Here is an 18,134-nt window from a genome sequence, read left to right on the forward strand (position 1 = left end):
TGAGTCATTCACTCAGCATCTCGGCTGAGTCACGGCAAACCTAAGAAGCCCTTTCTTCTCACTTTCCACCCATCTGTTCCCCTAAGGGAATATACCCCCAAGAAAAATAGCTCCTTAGCTTCATTTTGAGTAAATTCTCAGGTTTAGATCAATTCAGAATTTCATTATGAAGTAAAAAGGAAAAGAGAAAGAACAACAACAAAAAAAACCATACAAATGAACAGAAAATAGGCAGATTTAAGTCCTTGATATAATGTAACTGAATTGTCTCCTAGAAATAAATAGAAAACAGCATTACAAAAAGAGACATTTCTTTTGATGTTAAGAGTGTTAAGCCATTTAACCACCCAACCAGTTCTAATGCTTGCAAATGCCCTGACTTCCTGCTTTCACAAATTCTTTAATCTTTAGTCAGTTTCTTCAAAGCATAGACATGCATGGTCTTTCTAATAAAGTTAAGATGCACACTTCTGAAGTCCTTCAAAAACCAAAAACAGACACCTATTTTTAAAGACTGGCACATTACTGGATTCCCTTTACAAATGCAACAAACGGCATTAAGCAAAACACATCCATGAAAAAGCATTTTTTCCATGCAATTAACAAAATGGCTAGTTTTGCGTATGTGTGATGTGCTCCTTCTGTATCACATCTGTGTCCCTCACTCTCCTCCACAACACTGAAAGCTGCAATTTGAGAATCTCAAACTGAACATTGGATTCACGCCAACATACAAACTTTATATTTGCTGAGCAAACATCAAAGGGTGAGTAATGTGTTGTCATTCCCTGACCTTACACAAAGGTTAAATATAAAGTAACAACCTTAGTCACCCTTTAGAAGGGCAACACTGAAGCAATTCTTCCCTTGGACCTGAGTCTTTCCTTCTTTGTCCTAAAGAGAGCAGCCTGTTGCCTTGCACAGGGTGGGTGCTCAATGCATATTGATTGTTCTGTTCCCTGACAAGGTGGGAGCAAAGGCTGGGGAAGAAGGCAGGACTCCAAATACAGAAAACAGGGGTCAAGTGCCAGCCCCGCTTGCTCAGAGTCAGCGATGTAGCCGTGAGCTCAGCACTTCACCTTCTAGCCCTGGAGTCTTTTGAAGGAAGAGCAGATGGCTTTCAAGGTCTTCTCCTGAGGTCTTGATTCAGATGCAGCAAGCCAGAGAGTCTGCTACCCGAGCACAGACCCCAGCCCTTGAAGACAAGGCTGCAGGCCCCTGCCAACTTTGGTGAGCATCGCTCGCTGTTCCCCCCGCATCATCTCTCACTAGTCACACCCAAGCCTATGCCCTCTGTCCCCTTGAACTGTCTTCCTACTACACAGCTGACTCTGCTCTCCCTTGAGCATGTGGTCCAGCCACCACCCCCTGTGGGCAGTGTCCCTGGCCATAGGATCAGAATGGGGGTGTCCCCTTTCTCCCCAAGCTCCCTGGGCACCTTGCGCTCCCCTGCTCGCAGCCTCAGGCACTCTGCCAGACAGGATGAGTCTCTGCTAGTCCCAAGCCTCCTCCTGGCCCTGCAGCTGGGCCCACTTTGCCAAAACAGAGTAATGACAATGGCAACCACTTACTTAGACCTCATCACGCTTTGACCCATGAGCACCCTGGAAGGTAGGTACAATTATGAGCATAGTGGACAAGGAAACCAAGGCAGGGAGAAGTGAACTTGCCCAAGATTTCCAGGCTCAGTAAGTGACAGAGCTGGAATTTGAGTTCAGGAGTGCTCCCTGGAAGGTAGGTTCCTGCCATTTACTGCTTCTCAGATGGACCCGGAGAACACCTGCCTGCAGCCAGGGGACTACCCTGAGCACCCACGCCATGAGGACAGCCCTACTGACCCCACACCACTTCACCCTACAGCAGCCACCCAAACCCGGGGCTGTCTCCACCCGCTTCAGTTGGCAAAGGCCCACAACCCTCCTTGCTCCACCAGTATCTTGCACTTAAGAGACATAAGAGACATTAAGTGGCTATTTATTGAATGAATAAAGGAATAAGTAAAACTTTAGTGTTCATTTATTCATTGGTGTGCTGTCTTAGAGTAAAATAGAGCAAAACTACCCAAGAGAAAGCAGCATGCTGGATGTCAAGAATAAATACATGATTTTCTGAAAATATTAATATCACACAAAATAAGTTGAAAAACAATTCTGTGCCAAAAAAGTCAGAAATAGAACTTTCAAACTGAACAGATGATAGGATGTTGCCTAGAAAAGAGACCAATCAGCCAGGGAAACATTTAATCCCTGGAATGCATGCAGGGGCTGATCACCTGCCTCCAGGAAACACAAACACTCAGTGTTTGCAGATTTTAGGCCATGGGACTTAAACTCACTGTTCCCAGAGAATTTATTTATAGCTGCTGCTCTCCAGCTGGCTGTCATGGTTTACACTCAAACACGTCCATGCTTTTGCAACTACGTATGCCTTTGTGATTCTGCCCTCTTTTAGCTTGTGCTACTCCATGTGTTTTCTCTTTTCTTTTTCAGGTAGTACATTATTTTCCGCAGAGTCAGCTGTATTCCTCCATCTTCTTGTTCCCTTCCTCTGTTTCTCTGGTGTACACCTTCTCTGCCTCCCTGGAGGAGGCATGGTGCCTTCATGCATCATCACAGTAACAATTCACTCTGCCAAATCACCACCACAGAGAATCAGCACTTTTGAAAAAAATCAACGTTAGAAGGGTTTGTCTAGGTGGAGACTGTGTGAGACATTATCGACAAAGCTGAGGAGATGGGTACACAGGGGTCCATTAGTCTATTCACTCTAGTTTTGTAATGCTTGAAAATTCTCCATAATGAGAAGTTAAAAATGAAATTATTAAGCAATGGTAATAAAAACCTGTGTTAGAAAACAAAAAGCAGGGCCGAGCCCGTGGCACACTCGGGAGAGTGCAGCGCTGGGAGCGCGGCGACGCTCCCGCCGCGGGTTCAGATCCTATATAGGACTGGCCGGTGCACTCACTGGCTGAGCGCTGGTCACAAAAAAGACAAAAAAAAAAAAAAAAAAGAAAGAAAACAAAAAGCATAGATATCCTCTAATCATCTCTCACATTAGACTCAACATGTTTCTGTCTTGATGTCAGAGGTCTGATCTAGATACTAGCACCAAATGTTCTAGGTAGTAGCACCAAATGCTCTATCTGGAGAATTTCCTTCAGACGTTTTGCTGCAAAAGCTTACAGGGCATGTTATAAGTAAGTGCAGAATCAACAGCGGCTACTCTCCAAGCCAAGCAGCCAGGAGACAGAAGGCAGGCCAGAAAGTCTCTGCAGCTGCTGTGGGAGAGCCCTGCTGGTGTTGTAGCTGCAGCAGGCTGTTCTCATCCACTGCTGGGCCTGCACTTGGCGGCCCTCTTTGGAAGGAATGCAAAGTCCTAGGACTACGCCACTCCCTACAGATCCAGGTCTCAGAACTGATTCATACACAGGACTTGCTCAGGAGAATCACCTCCAGCTTTTGGTAAGTCTCCTTCAAAATGAAGTAGCCATTTTGGTAAAACAAGTTCACAGTTCACCAAAAATATTCTATCTAGTCAGTGGGATCCACTACCATAACCTCACTTCAATAATGAGATAACTGAGACCTAAAAAAGTAGAAGATAACTTGGATTTGTTTTTACCCAGAATCAATATTTGTATCACAAGACAACTATAAGATGGTAAGTCAGAGATTTCAATGTTTTCTTTCATTGTCCCTTCTTCCCATTTAAGCCTGGTCAAAACTCAGAAAGCTAACAGCCATATTAATCCATGTCATTTGGGAGGAAACCTAAAAAAGAATCCCAGACTCAGAATTGGCTTCTGTACCTCCCTGCAGTGTTGTTCAGCATTGAGCACACTTAAGGATGAAGAATGCACTTGCCTGTACTAATGCCAGAGCCATAAGGGCTTCATCCTGGACCACTGGGATGGCTGTGCCAGGGGTTAAAACCTCAAAGTACTTCTATGCTGGCTGCTAACTAGCCACTGACCCTAGCCTCAGCATGCTTCCAGCTACCCCAAGAGCCCAGCAGGGGGGCCTCCAGGGAATAGCCTCAGCTCTTTGACAACTGTAATCTGTAACAACTGGCTCGAGATTGGCGCCATACTAACTAATGAACCTTTTACCTTTTACCCTGGGCTAGACCTGAGTGACTGTCCTCACAGCAGCTGACTCCACATAAGCAGGCAGCATCAACATCCACGCCACTGGGCAAAGGTGATGTCAGGGCAAAGTTTTCTGGAAGGGAAAGTGGCCCAAAGGGAGCATGAGCTTAATGAAGCAGGGTTCTGGGCATCATACTGATAACCCCATGGATTGTTAAAGGATCCTAGTGCCCTATGAAGTAGACATCAGGGGAGAAAACACCACAAGTTTGACATAAAAACCAATGTGTGAAATGGGTTTTTTTAATTAGTAAAAACAATTTAGCTTGGTTTTTGGCATTTATAAGAAAAGAAAAGAAAAAAAAGAAAGAGGAGAGGGAGAGAAGGAGAGAGGGAGGGAAGGAAGGGAAGGAAAGGAAGGAAAGGAAGGAAAGGAAGGAAAGGAAGTAATGAATAAAGAGAGAGAGAGAGAAACAATCACAGGCATTCAAAATCATTTATTTCACCTCAGAGTGGGCCTAGTTTCTACACCAGAGAAATAAGCAATATAAGTTCTTAAAGATGATGGTGATGGCTTTTGTTCTAATTAAGCATAGGGGTTAACCCAACATTTTCCCCTTTATTGTTCCCTTACCTCCTGATAATAATTAAAGCTATACACACTCCTGTGTATAACTGTATACAACAATGAAAAACTGGTCCCTGAGAAATAGTACACTGCCTTGACATTACTGACAGCTGTCAGAGCACCTCACACTGTTAGAAACATTTTTTTAAAATCTTGGTTATTAGAAAACACTTTTTACAATGGAGTTTGTAAAAAAAAAAAAACAGCTCTTCCAGCGCCCCACTCACCCAGAAGCAGGCAAGAAGCAGGACATGCCCACTGCTCTGGGCAGGAGCCAAGGGCAGCCACCTCCACCTGGAAGTAGGCAGGAGAGCATGCCCAGGGTGCTAGACAGGAGCCAAGGGCAACATGCCCCACTAGGAAGATGGCAGGAGAACATGCCCAAAACACCACTTCCATGCAGGTGACCCATCACAGCCACACCACAGCCATGGCTGTCACAAAAGTGGCTTGAAGCCACAGCCACCATGTAGGCAGCCCACCAGACACTTTATTGCATTGACACAAGGAGAGTCACCAGTGGAGACCAGAAAAAGAAGAGAACATCTCTCTCCTCCAAGCCCACTCCAGAGTAACAGAAGAAGCAACTGCTCTACCAGCTGACCACACATCAAAGTAGAGATACCAGAAATACACAAACCCAAGAAAATATGACACCATCAAAATAATACAGCAATTCTCAAATACCAGACCCTACACAGCAAGAAACCCTTGAAATCACTGAAAAGAAGTTCCAAGCAACAATCTTAAGGAAACTCAGATATGAGAAGACTCAGACAACATAATGAAATGAGGGAAAAAATCCAGGATAGGAAGGAGGATATTTACAATGAGATTAATACCTCACAAAAGAATATAGCAGAACTCATGGAACTGAAAGACTCACTCCATGAAATAAAAAACACAACCAAGAGCTTAAGCAGTAGGCTAGAACAAGCAGACAAAAGAACTTCTGATCTTGAAGATAGTCTTTTTGAAATAACCCAGGAATACAAAAAAAAGAAAAAGGCATTTTAAAAAATGAAGAATATCTACAAGAGATGGCAGACAATATTAAGTACACAAACATTCAAATCATGGGTGTTCCAGAAGGGAAGGAAAAAGGAAAAGACATGGAAAACCTATTCAACGAAATAATAACAGAAAATTTCCCAGGTATGGGGGGGACATGGACCTTCAGACCCAGGAGGCTCAAAGATCCCCAAACAGATTCAACCCAAAAAGATCCTCTCTGAGACACATCATAGTCAAACTTGCAAAGCTCAAAAACAAAGAGAGAATCTTAAAAGAAGCAAGAGAAAATCATCAACTCACCTATACAGTAGCCCCTATCAACTAACAGCAGACCTCTCAACAGATGAAACTCTATACGCCAGAAGAAAATGGGATGATATATTCAAAACACTAAACAACAACAACAAAAACTGCTAGTTAAGAATACTATACTCACAGCAAGACTGTCCTGAAGAAATGAAGGGAAAATAGTGTATTTGCCAGATAAATAAAAGCTGCAGGAGTTCACCACCACATGACCAATCCTACAAGAAATCTTCAAGGAAGTCCTGCATCTGGAATCCAAAAAACAATAATCACTACACAAGAAAGAACAAAACCACTGGTAGAACAAAAATGCAAATGAGAAAGAGAAAGAAACTAAATCTTACCACCACAAAAAACCATAATGACAATGTAATAATGCCCCTGCTTCATTTCTCATTTTAGTAATTTCAGTCTTCTCTCTTTTTCTCCTGGTGAATTTAGATAAGGGTTTCAAATTTTGTTGATCTCTCTAAAGAATCAATTTTTGGTTTTTTTGATTTTCTCTATTATTGATTTTTAATTTTCTATTTCATATATCTCTATTGTAATTTTTGTTATTTCCTACTTATATTAGCTTTTGGTTTATTTTGCTCTTTTTCTATTTTCTTAAGGAAGAAGTTTATATTACTGAGGTGAGATTTTTCTTATTTTTAATATAGGTGTTTACAAGTATAAATTCTCCTCTAAGCACTGCATGAGCCCTGCATCCTGTAAATTTTGATATGTTGTGCTTTGATTTTTATCTCAAAGTACTCTCTAATTTCCCTGTGATTTTTCTTTTTACTCATTGTTTACTTAGGAGAGTGCTGTTTAATTTCCACATTTGTGAATTTTCTAAATTTCTTTCTGTTATTGTGGTCAGAGAACATATTTTCTATGATCTTAGTCTTTTTAAATGTATTAAGACTAGTTTTGTGGCCAAAAATAAAAAAAAGAATAATAATAAAAAAAATTTTTAATAGGCATAAGAAAAAAATCTCAAAATTTTTCCTCTCCACATTACTAGTTGTAAGTGGTATTTTGTTGTGGTTTTAATTTACATTTCCCTAATGACTAATGATGTCAGTACCTTTTCATCTGCTTATTTGCAATCCCTGTATCTACTTTAGTGATGTATCTGTTTAAGTCTATCGTACATTTTTGTATTGATTGTTAGTTTTCTTATTATTGTGTTTTGAGAGTTCTTTATATATTCTGGATATAAGTCCTTTATCAGATTTGTGACTTTCAAATATTTTCTCCCAGTCTAAAACTTGTATTCTGTCTATCTCTCCCTCTCTTTCTCTCTGTCTTTAAATAACAAGACCAAGTATATTTATGAAAATAGAACAAAGATTACTATATATATATATATAGTACAAACTGCACCTTTATTATCATTCAGAGAATGGCTCCAGAAGACAGACTCTTTGAGAATCTCATTCAATGGTTGATTCTCTGTTGTTTGGTTTTTTTAATTGTAGTAAAATAAACATAAAATTCACTATCTTAAAAATTTTTAAGATACTGTACAGCTCAGAGTGTTATGTACTTTTACACTGTTGTGCAATCCATCTCCAGAACTCTTTTTATCTTATAAAACCGAAACTCTGTACCCATTAAATAACCCCCCATTCTCTCCTCCCATACTTTCTGGTAAACACCATTCTGTTTTCTGTGTCTATCAATTTGATTACTCTAGGTATCTTATGTAAGTGAAATCATACAGTATTTGCCTTTTTGTGACTGATTTATTTCACTTAGCATAATGTTCTAAAGGTTTATCCATGTTATAGTCTGTGTCAGAATTTCCTTCCTTTCTAAGGTTGAATAATAATCCATTGCATGTATACACCAAAAAAACAAAAAAACCCAGCTCTTACAGAAATCCCAAGATGAGCCTTCAACACTGTTACTAATTGCTTAGGCTGTGTGCTTAGCAGAAATTATAGGACAAATGAGTATTAACTGTACAATTTCCTGACGTTGATGGCAATGTCCCTGCTTGTCCTTTAGGAGTTATGAGCCGGGATCACCAGTGGTGCAAACATGCGCTGCCCAGAAACATGTGTGGCCTGGGCACATCTCCAGTGCTGGAGGCAGCAGTTGGAGTTGATGGCAAAGAAGCCATAGGTACAGTGGCCAATAGTGAGGGCACCTTCATTGCCACCAGCCTCAACAGGGTCCGGCAGGGTTTTATCAGGGAGATGAGATCATCAAGTGCTCTGAACAAAAGAGATCAGCCTTGGTGTGAAATTCATTCAGGCTTCTGAACTGTCCCAAGGAATACTACATCCATCTGAAGGCACATTCTGGTAAAATACACACTCAGGGACTGGGACTGCCATAGTCTGGTAGGGGCTGAATGTCGTGAAGACAGGCCAAGAAGGAGACCAGAGAGACCAGTCCTTGGACTCCAAGCCTGAGACCACCAGCAGGGGCTTCTATACACCCAAGCTGGCAGAAGCTTTATTCATGGCAGGGGTTCTGTGGAGAGTGCTGAGGAGCTTGGTCTGTGGTTTCACCCTGAGGAACTACTGGAGTATAAGAGCTGGGCTCAGTACTGCTCTATCCGTGACATGCGGACAGACCACAGTGCTGCCCCACTCCATTTCCTTCCCTTCACAGGCAAGAAATCAGGCTGCAGCACATCTAGTCATTTCCAGGAACTTCCTTGTAATCAGGAGGGGAACTCCTGGGGCTGTGAGTGCTCCCTGTACAGTGTTATATGTTACCATCAGATGAAAATGTTTCAACCCAACATGAAAGAAATAGGCGTAAGAAAATGATGTTGGCACAATTACAAAGGTTCAATGATGTGGGCAGACAGGGTCACAGAGAGGAACACGACCCTTCCTGAGCTCATGTGCTGACAATCAGAACAAGAATCAGGAGTTCACTGGTTCAGAGGCTAATTCCAGCTGGCTGAGGTCCAGAGTAAGGAAACTGAAAGCAAATGGATGAAAACTCAGGTTTTCAGATGAGATGGCAGCAGAGTGGGGACTGACAGCAGCAGAGTGAGGACAACTGAGCCTATCTGACGCTTCTCAATAGGGTAGACAGATGCCAGGGCAGAAATGGGTCTGAGCCCATGAAAGGGACATGTAAACGGTCACAACCGATATAGGCAGGCAGAGATTTCCCATTTGGAGAAGTAGCAAAGCCAAGGCAGCTGTCTTAGATGCATGGGGCCCATGTGTCCTCTCCCTGAAGGCAGCTATCTCCATCCATTATCTACGGTTGCACAAGGACACTTTGGTGGGTGCCATGGGGCCACAGAGCCTTGCTGGCTCTTTCTCCCTGCCAAAGATTGGGATTGAACTCAAAGAGAAGCAGTCAGAACAGCCAGAGTTCGGGAGTCCCTGCCGGTTGTGCCCCCACACAGCATCTAGAGCTAAAGGTTCTACAGGTAAGAATGTGCACAGTGGCCTACAGTAGCCTGTGAAATCAAGTTAGTACCTCCTAGACAACATTTTTTCAATGAAATGGAGTAGAATAGAATAAACTAGAATACAGAATGATACTTAGTAAAGTGTACACTTCACATACACATGGGTATTGGGTTATAATGTTAAATGTAATTCTTACTTTTAGTCACAGTCAAACGTGTGAACACTGCTGCTTTAGAGCTAGCTTCATAAAGCATGGATGTATCAGGTGTGGTGTCCAAATTTAGAAGCAAAGCTGCTTAGTCAAAAATGAAAAGATGTCATTTGCATTAAAAATTCAAACATCGAAAAGAGAGTAGAGCTGGTCTCTTCTGTGTCATAAGAATGATCATGAAAAGCGAACAGACATAAACCACAACTGGCAGCCGATGTGTGCACTCTGGTGTCTGCACTCTTTACAAAGCCTCACCTCCAAACTCACAGGCTCCAATCTCACATCTCCTCATTCAATGCAGAGCGGGGAAAATGGTTGTTGTTTTGTAAACTGATAGCCCAAAAGCATTATTTTGTTAAATTTTTAAGTGAATTAGAAAAATATAATTATGTTTTACATATAATTTGCAAATATATCCTAAATGTGTCCAGTAACTAAATTCAGGTTGTTCTCTTAGTTTCTGTAAGTTATTTCCAAGCTACCTGTGCCCTGAGCAGCAGTTAATATCAGTCCTGAGCTGGAGGGTGCTGACCACAAAGTCACACAGTCATCACCTGGAAACTGCAAGTCACAGGCTCACTGGGCCTACCACTCAAGAGGTGGAGGGGGAAAAATTAATATCTGTAATTTGTATTCATTTAAAATTACATTCATGCCAGTAGATTGTAACTTATATGATGCAGGTCGTTATATAAAATCTGATCACAGGTTTGCCCCCATTAAAACATGAGAAGAGAGTGTAATTCAACATCAAATCTTAAAGATTCAACAATTTCAGTCTTGGAAACCAAAAAGGTGTTGTCCATAACAGCATTAGGCACAATAATGTACGAAAAACTGTCTAAAATAAAAAATAGTATTGGGTGGAATTGCCCATTCTGGCTAAGGTGACTGACACTAAAAATTACCATGAGAATAAAACAGGAGAAAAGCCTTTGATCATGAGCAGTAGATTAAGTAAGTGACTCCAAAGACAGAGGACATGGAATTGGAGGAGGCATTAACTTAGCTGCAAAATCCAATATGCTGCATTCAAATTACTAAATGTGTGTAAGGGTTTATGTCACTACCTCTAGAATATTGATCACAAAACTAGTCCTAACATCCGACAGTACTAGCCAGGTCTGCACTTACGCATATGCAGAGTAAGGAATCAACTGCTCGATGGATTTCAGGAAATGAATTGGAAGGACCAGAAATATTCCTTACCCCCTCCTCTACTCTACTTCAAATCACCTCCATCATTCCAACATAACGCTCAGAGACTCTGTTTTAGACTTTTTTTTCCTATTAACTGAATGCTTTAAATGTTTTTTAGCAAATAGTTTGAGCAACATACAATTTCAAAAGTGTATGACTGAGACTTTCCTGACAGCACATATTGAAGGGAGGCAGGGAAGAGCACACAGACACAGCTATGAACGGCACTTGGGAGTGAGGATGAGTCACTGCAGACAAGAGGAAAGCATGTGGTTGTGAATTTGACCTGAACCACGTGGCCACTGGCCACATAGTAGGGACTGACTTACCAAAGCTCACTGGTAGCATGTCCAATGAATTGGGTAAATTTATGGAAAAGATGAATCTCAATCACATAGTCACTTGGTTAGAAAAATAGCCCAGGAAGAAGACAAGTGTAAAAATCATGAAGAGACACCAAAACAAATGTGAAATAGTGAGATGTCAAACTGGAGCCGGTCCTGACATGAATTCTGTGTGTTCGGTGGACACTTGCAGTGTCAAGCTCTGCGCTCTGCGTGCTGGACACAGGTACTGACGCCACCCCTCACTCTGTCTTTTGGTCAGGAGTGTCCCTGCTGCTTGTGCTGTGTGTTTGGCTATCTGTGGCAACACAGTAGTCTTTAGAACCCCATGGTGGTGTCCGTGTAGTGATGCCAAGAGGGCGAGGTAGGTAGGAGGGGATCTCAGCTGGTGAATGAAAAACAAAAGTGCCCATGAATCTGTGCACAGTGTTTACCTATAAACCCGCACTCTCACCAGAGCATGCAGAATGGTTGCCCCTTCTTTATTCCAAACATGCAATATAGGGCTCATTTCAGCCTTTTGGTATTGTCACTTTTAAAGTTGCCATTGATTCATTCATTTTAAACGCATTTTTATTCTATGAAAATACTGTGCGGGGGGGGGGGGGGGTTGTCTCAGTCCTTTAATCTGTCCATCTGACATTGATCCTGAACTCCCAGGGACAGGCAATGGCTCAATTTAACAAACATTAATGGGACACTTCTTATAAGTGCCATATTGAGGAAGTGCAGGAGACTCGAGGAGGAACCTGACAGGTCCCCACCACAATCTGAGGCTGTGGCTAAAAGAATATGTGCATTACTATAAAACTGGCTAGAGTAAGGAGATAGAGCGAGAAAACTTCAAAGTTTCAAAGACCAAAAAATATCACACCGTTGCTGCTGGGATCAATCAGGGAGACCTTTGTGGAGGAAGCAGTCTCTAAGTACTCTGACTGAAGGAGATTAATCTGGTCAATGAAAATAACATTTCTGGTCGATGGAAATAAGGGTTTCACGAGGTGTGGCACCTTTCCTCTTACGTGCCAAAGGGCCCATTGTATACGAAGGTATTTCAAAAAGTTCATAGAAAGATTTGTGTTATCTTTTATTTCTATTTTCTTTTTCTATTTCTTTTTGAAGTGCCTTCATGTCTCATCATGCCGCAGGCCACCTGCCACCAGCACCATCCTCTCTCCAGCACCGCTAAGGGACTGCCACAACTCACTCCCAAATTCACCCTCCAGGTAAGAGAGGCAAGTAACAAGACTGCTATTTTTCTCACAGCCTAGGTCTCAGGTTAATATACCTGCCACAGTAGTTTTCCTGAAGTGCCTCCTTAACACAGGACCTCACTTGGACACTCAAACAGTTCTGAACTGCCCTGGGTTAAGGACTCTCACGAACAACAGCAGCACTCCCCTGGTCCAGGCAAGATGCGTGGGTGTGGCTTTTCTCACCAGCTCCTGATTACCTCCCTTCTTTCCTCTCCATCACAGCAAGAGAATTTGTCATAGCAAGAGAATCCAAAACTTCAACATGCAAAAAAGAGTAATGGGTCCCAAAGAGGCTAAGAAACTAATGGTTTAAACTGTTGCAGATTGTCTAGGGCTACTGAAGAATTTGCCTAAGTAATCAGATCAGAATCTTGAAGTCACAGAAGATGTGGATTTGAAGTAACAGACATCCAAAAGTAAGCTTCAGCAAAATTCACTCTCAGGGACTATTTTGACCCTGAGGAGTCTTAGAAGAATTGAGATTAAATGCACAAGTTTGGAAGTCTTCTGCTCCCAAGGAGCCAATGGGTACAAACTAGGGGTGAATTCTGCAACAGAAGAGGGTCTCCTCTGCTAGGAGCAGACTGAGTCATGTGATGCCCACAACCTGGTGACTTGAGGCAGAGGCATCAGGACACTTAATCTACCTGCATGTATTACTCAGGACCCAAGCGCCTGCAGGGCCATGTTCATCAGCAGGGCTCAACACATGTCAGTTGACCACAAGAATTACCTAATATAGTCAAAATACAAGTACCTTGGGCACAACTCTAGCTTAACATTTGCATCATACACTGATATAATATTCTAACTGGACTCTGAGCGGTCAGGATATGAATCACCTTTTATATCTTTGCATAACCTAAGTCTAACCCTGCACTCAAAAAGGAACTTCGAATTGACCCAGGAGACACAGCATGTCCCACACCTTACAAGGCACCTGTGACACTTCCACTCCACCTTACAAATAAAGGCCTGAAGCACCGGGAAGAGTCTGAGGCAATGCAGACCACAGAGGGGAAGAGCTAGTTCAGAGTTCCAGTTCCACACCAGGCTGATCAAATTTCTAGCAAAACAACATGATAAAAACCAGTCCAGGGGAAAATTTTTTTAAAGTCAAGAAGGTTGGTGTACTATAAGCAAAGTAATTAGTTCATTAGAATCCATTTTATTAAGCTGATTTGTATGTGTAGAGAAATCTCAGTTATGGTGGGACTGCTGCCTCCTGGGATAACTTAAAAAGTAAATAACAAAAATAATAATAATAGAATGTGAGGAAAATTCCTCCAGATCTGCTTGAGAGGCTTGGGGGCAGATGATATGCTCATTACACCCAGCAGAGGCATTTGAACACACACTGGGAAATCAGGAGCAGATTCTCTAACGCTGCCCTCACTAATTCTCCCAGTTGACAATGCCTCTGCCCGAGGACATTTCTGGGGGGCGTGACTTTCCAAGGTCTTTATTGAAAGCACCACCTGGAAGGAGTGATTACCTAACAATTTGCCAAAAGGGAGGGCTGCAGAACCTTCTGGCATTTTTGAACACAACTGTTTTCTGTCATCGTAAAGAAAAAGCTAATCATTTTTTCCAGCAAACCACCACTCCTCTGTCTCCTGCACAGACTATTACGAAATTGCTGAAGACCACACACTTGGCTTTCTGTTTTCACAGTTTTTAAAGCCATCATCAAAAGGCAAAAGGAGCCCAAGAGAATGATTTCTTTCCAGCACAGCATCTGAAGTGGAATTCCATCGGTAGAATGCTATTCTCTTCTGGCTACTTTCCATAAGTTCCATCTTCTTATTAAGTGTTTATCATCTTGCTTAAAGAAAAAGGAGACAAAAAAATCTCAAACTGTGTCCAACTGGGAAAGTGCCATGCAGCCCTTAGAGTCATGCTATTGAATATTCTGGAAATGAATTCTAAAGACCAAAAAATTTAGGTCATAATATAAAAGTTCAAATTTATGATAACATTTATCTCCATGTTAATAAGGAATTTGCAAACAAAGATGATTATCCAAGTCTTTGAAGATGTACACCATGAATCAATCCAACTACATATTAGTGATACAAGGCAGTTGGTTTTAGCAGAGTTGGCCCAATGTAAGATGTTTCTTTTTTATGTGAAATTATGTTGAGAGAATTTTGAAATGCACACCATCTGAGTCATAGGCACTGGCTGAGAGACAGGAATGCAGCACAAACATTTTTTAGCAGCAGATCAATGATGTAAAGTTTGTTTTCAAGGGAGAATCAAATAAATGTCTCGCTTCCAAAACCAACCTGACCCATGGGGTGGGGAAGAAAACATCATTGGGCCCAAAGTTTAGAAAAGTCATTACAACTGCTCATCAATTCATCAGCACGGCCCTCGTCCTGGGACGTGTGCCTTCCGTTGCGTTGCACCTGCCCATCCCAGCAGGTGACACCCAGTTCCCCCAGCCCTCCTTCAGCAGTGCGGCTCACCACCCTCCGACCTACTGTAGCCCTCACACACACACTTCTGAATTGATATACGTGAGATATTCTTACAGTTTCCATTTATCTTCTCCTTTACACTTTTAACAGCTCAGAAAATGTGTAACTGTAATAAAGAACAGCACAGTTAGTGCCTGGGGTTGCTTTTTGATAGAGTATGCCTTTGCTTATTCTAGTCCTACCTCCATTCCCAGTCTTCATCTGACTCTCCAAACCTAACTCATCTTCCAGACTCAATCCAAGCATCATCTCTGCTATGAACCACCTCTTCTTCTCCTGTTCCATATAACTTTCCACTTCTGTGTTTCTAGTCCACCTAATATCTGTTGCTATAACTCAGGATGTATTATCTACCAGTTTTTATCACTCTTGAATTGTTTCATGTGTGTAATTAGCCTCCCTCACAGGGCTTTATTTTAAGACATATATTGCTCTCATTTTGAATCATTCATTTCGTATGCGGGGAGCAGGGTGAGTGGGCAAAGAAAACAAGATTGGAAAAAAGTCTGAGACCATGACCTACATGGTACAAAGGAGTAGTCCCCAAACATTGCAGTGCATTTCAATCACCTGTGTAGTTTTTTAAAAATAAAATTTAAAGCCTTTATTCTCATCCCAAAACTACTTGAAATATACCTCCCAAAGTGGGATCGGGAATTTATCTCTATCTTATTTATTTATTTTTGGTGGCTGGCCTGTATGGGAATTCATACCTGTGACCTTGGTGTTACCAGCAGCACCATGCTATCCCAAGTGAGCCAACAGGCCAGCCTGGAATCTCTTTCTATTTTAACAATCTCCCTAACAGTTGTGGCAGCTTGAGGCAGGTCATTAGGTTGGCATTAGGAAACCCTGCAAACACTGTGTTCATATCCTAGTTCTGAAACTTAAAAGCCTTGTGACTTTGGATAAGTTGTTTAAACTCTCTGATCCTCTTTTACATCTGTGAAATTGGATATAATAAGTCCACCTGCAATAAGGAGACAACCCTGCTCCTATTACCATCTGGTGGTGTAGCTTTGCCCTCTGGGACCTGAATACAGCACTGTTTCTCTGATACAAGGAGGGCCAGTCATCTCAGCACCAATCTTCCTGGGAAGGGAAGAAACTGAACTATGAAATAGAATCGTCTAGGGTCACTTTAGACTGGAAGGTAACTCAAACTCTTTCTTAAGCCTTACTCCTCCCAGTCTAGAAATGTTCTGGTGTGCTCCTGGGCAGGAAGTGGAGGGATGAGTATGCCCCAGAGAGGTAGCTCAGAGCTCACTGCAATACTGCCTGCCCATAAGATGGGCTGATGCTTGAGGGTTTGAGAAGTATCATATCTAGCAAAAAGTTGTATTTTGTTCATTATATAAATTACTTCTTCTATTATCCTGAAGATTTAGCAAAATCTTACCAAGTCAGAGCTGTATATTAGAAAATTAAAGGAAAGGTCAGGTCTATGCCTAGATTAAAATCGTGAAGGGGAGACCAGAATAATGCTTAATGTTAGTACCCCCTGGAGGGAAGGTATATCATGGGAGAAAAGACTCATAGCAATGAGGACTTTCAGACTACACGGGGTCTTTTTCCTTATACCACTAAAGTAGGTTGGCAATTTTTCATACAGCAACCCATATTTGTTAAAATGCCTGATGGGTAAGTTTAATATTATAAGAGCCCACTGGTACCAATTAGCGTATATGTTAGGCTGCTGTAACAAGGATACCCCAAAACAGAATGGCTTAAACAAGGTGGTAAAGAACCAGAAGTAAGCAGTTCGAGGCCGATGGCACCAAAGCTGTGAGTAAAAATTAGAAAGTTTGGGTCCTCAGCATCATCACTCTCACCTTAGTTCAACTCTTTACTCATCATCTCTTCAATGGACTATTGCAATAAGTGATACAGGAACCCAGATTTTTGGAATCTTATTACCCTGCATATTATCTATATGTCAGGTTTTTATGTCTTGGCCAAAGATGGGCTCTACTTTCCACCATTCCTGCCCAACAGGGAGAGGAAAATAAGGAGCAGAAGCGATGCTTCTGCTATTTGGAATCTGCACACATTGCTTCTGCTCACACTCCATGGCCAGAATCCAGACTCAGTGGCCACACCACGATGTAAGAGAGGCCAGAAAACTCAATTTTTAGATGGGAAGACATATGTCCAACTAGAATTTTCAATGCTTAGTCCAGGAGGCCAGATACTGCGTTCAATTTGTTGTTTTTGCTGCACCACCACATAGAAGCTGGTCCATAAAACATCTTTCCTTCTCCTCTAAAGGGCCTCTATCCTAGTCACTGTGCCACCACGTAAACAACAGACATCCAGTGCACAAAGCTGAGCCCCCAGACTGACTTCATGAGCAAGCCCCAGGTTCCACCTCAGTGACTGATTTCCTCTTCCAGTGTATGCAACTTGATAAACTAGAGCATGCTCACTTTCCAAATGTTTATGTTTTTCAGCAAAAAACACTATATACCAGATATCTGGCCATGGAATAAAAAGATGAAAAATATGTACTTCCTGTCTTTGAGGCATTTACTTTAGAGAAAAGAACAGTCACAGGAACGAGACATGACAGATAAAATCACAGCATGAAGGAAATGGTGTGGCCATGCAGTGGTGGGAATGACCAGCCCGAGGGCAGTGGGAGAAATCTTCACAGAAGAGAGAGATGGCACTTTCCTGTTAATGGAGGGAAAGGGTAGGACTTAGGATGGAGAAACCGTGAGGTTTGGTGGCCTGAGGTGGAGGTTTGGGTGGCAAGACAGTGGGATGAGATACTAGAGACTAGGCATGGGCCAAATTAGGCCTTCTAGGCCCCACATGGGAGCTGAGACATTTTCCACTGGCAGCAGAGAGGCAGTGTGGGGCATCCACAAAGCACAGACTGCATTTCAGGAGGATCACTGTGGTGGCAATGTGGTGGCAGAACTGTGGAGAAACTGTGGTCAGCAAATTAGATTAAATGCTCTTGCAACTATGGCAATAATCCAGCGAAGAGATGATGGATAAAGGCTTGAACGCTGGTGGAGATGGAGGACAGGGCTGCAGACACTGCAGATGTGGAGTCCCGGGATGTGAGGAGCGGGAGGCGCAGCAGACGCGTTTGCGTTCCCTTGGTTCAGACGCTGAGCCCAGAGTGAGGCAGTCGGTCGAATCTGATGGACAGATCAGACAATATTCTTTGGCTGGCAGCAGCATGGTCTCCTATGCCAGCAGCTCACAAGGTTCATAGGAGGAGAA

Source organism: Cynocephalus volans, chromosome 7 (assembly GCF_027409185.1).
Source record: "Cynocephalus volans isolate mCynVol1 chromosome 7, mCynVol1.pri, whole genome shotgun sequence".
Taxonomy (NCBI): Eukaryota; Metazoa; Chordata; class Mammalia; order Dermoptera; family Cynocephalidae; genus Cynocephalus; species Cynocephalus volans.